General features: G+C 39.4%; 1 pseudogene; it reads left to right on the forward strand.

Annotated features, from left to right (window-relative positions):
- The first annotated feature begins 4,715 nt into the window (after nucleotides 1-4,715).
- Nucleotides 4,716-5,265, forward strand: LOC115873300 (annotated as a pseudogene).
- Nucleotides 5,266-5,492: the final 227 nt, after the last annotated feature.

Consider the following 5,492-nt stretch of genomic DNA (forward strand, 5'->3'; position numbering starts at 1 on the left):
GGCAGTTGTGAGCTGAGAACAAATGAATACTGCATGTTTTAAAATCAGGAATGATGTGCATCAGGGTCGTATCTTCTGTCATACTTATTCGATAGGCATTCTGAGAAAATCATCAGAGTAGCTAGATTCTATGAAGAACAAAGTAGCATCAAGATTGAAGGGTGGCTTATTATCAATTTGTGATATGCAGATGACAACCTTGCTTGCTGAAATGAGAAGGACTTCAAGCATTTGCTAATGAAGATCAATGATGGCAGTCTTCAGTATAGATTGCAACTCAATGTAAAGAACAGACTCATCACAACTTGATCAATAAGTTGAAGTTGACAAGGATTTTATCTTGGGTTCACAATCATGGCCAATGGCAGCAGCAGATCGAACAATGCACTGTATTAGGTAACTCTGCTGTATAAGACTAGTTTGGAGTATTGAATAACCAGGATGTTATTTTGAGAACCAAGGTGTGCCTTATACAAACCATGATGTTTCCAATTGGGTAATACACATGTATAAATTGCACATAGATTTAGCAAGATAGAGGAAAAATGTATGCTTTCAAATAGTGGTGCTGGAGAAGAATGTTAAAAATAGTATGGACTGCTGAAAGGACAAATGGATCTATCTTTGACAAGCATGGACAGAGTACTCCTTAGAAGACAGGCTGGCAAAACGTCATCTTACATATTTAGGACATTACATCAGGGGAGACCAGTCCCTTGAGAAGGACTTCATGTTTGGTAAGTGGATGAGCTGTTAAAAAGAGGAAGCCTCTCAACAAGAAGGATTGGCACAGTGGCCGCACCAATGGCCTCTGGCATAGGAACAATTGTGAGGACGGTGCCGGACCAGCCAGTGCTTAGTTCTGCTATGTCTTGGGTTGCTATGGGTTGGCACTTACTTGACAGCACCTAACAACAACAGTAACAACTAATCATAATGCCTTATGGGATGTAGTATAAATTCTAGCCTCTCTGCGTGTTATTATAATCCCATTTGGGTTGGACTTCACTGCTACATTCATTGGCAGGATTAAGGTTGTATGTATACAATACAGGGGGTGCCTTGAGTCTTGGAATCACCGAGAAAAATGCAGGACCATCCGAAGAAGAGCCTCCCATAAAATACATCACTGTATGAAGTGGTGTAGGCTTGGCCCAGAGGCGGTGGCATGGGCATGATGGTTCAGAGCAAAGGATCCCTACTGAGAGTAGAGACTGAGGCAAGATAGAGCAAATTGACTTGTGCTATGTTTGGGGGTTGTATATTTGGCATTGGATACATAAGCAAAATTACAAATGTTGATGATATTTGACACTTTTCATTTTATTAGGTTTGATATTGGCCCTAGAATACCCTTGCCAACATTTATTCAGAGTATTTAATCTAAAGAATGGCATATTTCTAAAAAGTCATCCTACAGTGACTGAGAAGGAAGTTACTATAGTGCTTTTCCCAATTCTGGTGAATGGGAAGTTAAATATTGTCTTATTTTTCATCAAGTTAAAATATAACTTAATATTTTTTGTGTATGTGTGTGGAACAGATCCGAAAACTTGAAGAATAAATCCAGGTTTCAATTTTACCATATATTATCCTGTTCAATTTCAAGCAGAATTATATAATCAAAATTGTTTTGATACTTTAAAATGAAAACCTGAAGCACTTTAAAGGATAGAACTTCCCTGAGGGAAATAAAAGTGTTGGTTCACATTGAACATTTGCTAAAGTCTTAAAGCACAGAAGCCAAATGTCCTATAAATGGCAAGGTGCCCTAATAACAATCCTGGAGGCTTAGAAAGGTGTGTGTCTGGTAAATGAGGCAAAGGTAAAATCTGGATCAGTGTCAGAAAAACACTACAAGAATAGTTCACCACCCATTGCTCCTGTTGTTTAATGTCATTTCTAAGACTAGAGGGAAACTAGTCCAGCAAGTCCTGGTCGCACTTCAATGTCATGACTGCCAGTTCTCTAAAAGGGGAAAACTTACTTGTCAAGTTCAGAGCTTGCTCATGTTACGGAGACAACACTCCAGCAAGATTGCATTATGTTTGAGTTTGATGCTAAAGGAGTACCTCACATCAGGAAAGGGAAAATCATTTTCTCATAGAGACAACACCTTAGGAAGCTGTGCGTGGAGTGGCATGTAAGTAATACTTCAGTAGATCGATAACACCTCAAGAAACAGCTGGCCCATTGTGCTGTGATTGCCATCAAAACAGATCCTTGGGGAATGTGCAGCACGATGTCTTCTTTCCTGTGAGAAGAGGATTTTTAAGATGCTATTTGTATATTAATTTTTGAATTATACTTCTTAATAATTTCCAAAATCAATTTTAATGCATTCAGAATTTATTTTCACATAAGAGTCAAATAATGTGGCATTAGAAATGACAAATATTTTTCTTTGAAAATACATTTTCCCGTTTTGATATATTTTGTGCTTGATTTGGATTTTAATATTTTCTGGTGTTTTTTTTAAGTTGGCACTTATCTGTGCTATATTTTATCCTTGGTGGTAGCGTACTTGATTCTCTGTTATGTACATTTCTATATTTTTCAGAGTGTGAAACCAGGATGGGTTAATCTATAGAGCCAATAACTAGAATAAGGGTCCCTTGGGATTCCAGCAGAGCAAGGGGGAGCTGATGTCAAGGAGTACAAGAAGGTAGAAACTGTTTTGAAACTGACTGTGGTAGTGAATGTACAACACTGCTTGATATGATTGAACTATGGAATGCTATGATGTTTGGATTTGGTCTTAATAAAATGACTTGAGAGAATAAAATAAAATCCAGAAAAAAATTATGTATTAACTTGAAAAGTAACTTGGAAGTTCTACTTTTATTACTCAGCATCCTTGCCTCTAAGGAGCACTCTGACCATACTTCTTTCAAGACAGGTTTGTTTGTCCTTTTGGCAGTCCATGATACTTTCAATATCGCTCACCAACACCACAGTTCAAATTAATAATAAGGATAGTTTGTTTATTATCCTTGTTTATATTCATATAGAATTTATAATATAAATTGACTGGTTCTGATGCATAGGAAAACTAGGAATTGGATAAAAGTAATACTAATGATAGTATATTACTAAGAGAAGCTGCCTCCTATATACAAATTAGACTTAGGCAATGTACCTTATATTGATTTATTGTAGAAGGTGCACTTGTGATGAGATTAAGCTGGAAAACAGTAGTATATACAAAGGTTCCAAAGTAAAATAAGTCCACAAGTCAGAGAATCATAAATTTGGCAAGTTTGAAAAATGCAGTAATTAGTTGTGTAAGAGCTAAAATGGTAATATATTAATTCTTACAGAAATGGAGTGACTCATAATGAATAGGTTATGAATAAAATAGACAAAATAATGAAAACATAGAATTATATTTAATATTTAATAATAACCTAAGGATATAAAGAGATCAAATGATGCATTTCCCTTGGGTAAATCTGCTGTACAATATTACTCTAAGATAACGAAAAGCAAGGATGTTACTTCGAAAATTCATACTGTGCTTGATCCAACCCATATTTTCAATGGCCCCGTATGCATGTGAACTTGGACATTGAATAAAGACCAGAGAAGATTGGATGCACTTGAATTACGGTGCTGGTGCGGTATTTTGAAACTATACTGGACTGCCAAAAGAACAAACAAAGTGGTCTTGGAAAAACGGCCAGAATGCTCCTTACAACAAGGGTGACAAGACATCTCTCAAGTACTCAGGAGAAAAGTCCTTAGAAAAAGACATCATGCTTGGTAAAGTAGAGGGCAAACAGCAGAAAATTCTTGACAAGAAGGATGACACAGGGCTGCAACGATCGGCTCAAACGTCACACTTGTGAGGATGGTGCAGCGTAGGCGGAGTTTCACTTTGCTGTAGTTATGCTATTTATGAGTCGGAACCAACTGGACGGCATCTGAGAACAACAACAAGGGTGCGTTTAGTTCTTTCCCTTACTTGTGTTGTTAGCTATCCTTTAACTGATCTTGAGTGATAGCAATAACATGCTTAGAGTAGAGTGGCTACATTGACTTGTCAGTGCTATGATCTTTTGGAAGAAGAGTGGCAGCCCTGTGTTTTTATAAGCATAGGGTGGGTCGGAACTGCTGATCTTTCCGTTCAGACATCAGTGTTTGGCAATGTGTTCATCCAGGGACCTTCTTTTCTATTGCTCTTTCTCTTTCTATACACCTACTCCTTATCAATTCCCTTGTAATTAGACATTTCACATTTATAATTGTAGCAAGAAATAGATTAGCTCTTTTGTACTTCAGCTTTCATATTGTAAACATCTTTCTGGTCTTGTCTGCTTTCAGACACAATCCAGCTGATCTTGGCAATGATATCCTTTGTTCCATGCCATCTTCTGAATCCAGCCTGAACTTCTGGCAGCTTCCTGTCAATGTACTGTTGTTGGATGATCTTTAAACAACTTTAAAGAGGTCTCTTGCATCAGACTTATCCAAGGTAATAGTTCCTTCTATTCCCTGAATGTAGCTTCCATGAGTAATGATTGTGAGTACAAGTAAAATGAAGTCCTTAGAACTTTCATCTTTGCTTCTTGCACTACACAGAGGAGGGTCCATACAGCGTTGTCCTGGTTCCCAGCGTAACTTAACTGGGAGACTTTCACAATGTCCAGAGTCCTTGATGTCCTCAAATTCTTGCCACAGGAACCCATTTAAGTGACATCAACCTTGCCTTCCAGATGAAATGGTACATCTACATCACAAACCTGAAGAGGACGGAGGAGAAGCTTCTGTTGGCAGCTCTCGCCATTGTTGCCATTGGAAACCCTGCTTAGGTAAGGGTCCTATCTACCAAGAATCTCACCAGCACACTGTGCTGAAGTTTGCTGCCACCCCTGGAGCTACTCCAAATGCTGGGCGCTTCACTCCAGGCACCTTCACAAAGCAGATCGGGCAGCCTTCTGGGGGTCACAGCTTCGGGTGGTTACTGACTCAAGGCCTGACCACCAGCCCCTCGGACGTTAACTTGCCCACCATTCGGTTCAGTCGGTGGGCCTGATGTGGTGGCTGCTGGTCCGGGAAGCTCTGAGCATGTGTTGGACCATCTCCCAGGAGCACCCGTGGGAGACAATGCCTGACCTCTACTTCTACAGAAGCCCATAAGCGATCTAAAAGGTAGAGCAAGGGCGCTGCTGACAGGCCGTGACCAAGGAAGAGTTGACTATGCAGGCACTGCCAGAAGGATCAGCAAATCTGTCTTGGAGGAAGTGCAACCAGCACGCTCCTTAGACCACAGGATACTGAGTCTTTATCTCGTGTACTTTGAAAATATTATTGAAAGACATCAGTCCCCGGTGAAGGACATCAGTCCCCGGTGAAGCAGAAAGTCAGAAAGAAAGAGGAAGACCGTCAAGGAGATTGATTGATACAGTGACTGCAACAATATTCTCAAACATAGCACATTTCTGAACTTAACTCGACCAGGAATTTATTCAATGGCACTTCTAAACAACAAA

This window comes from Echinops telfairi, unplaced genomic scaffold (genome assembly GCF_000313985.2).
Source record: "Echinops telfairi isolate 266 unplaced genomic scaffold, ASM31398v2 ScPeMD7_7468;HRSCAF=8506_0, whole genome shotgun sequence".
Classification (NCBI taxonomy): domain Eukaryota; kingdom Metazoa; phylum Chordata; class Mammalia; order Afrosoricida; family Tenrecidae; genus Echinops; species Echinops telfairi.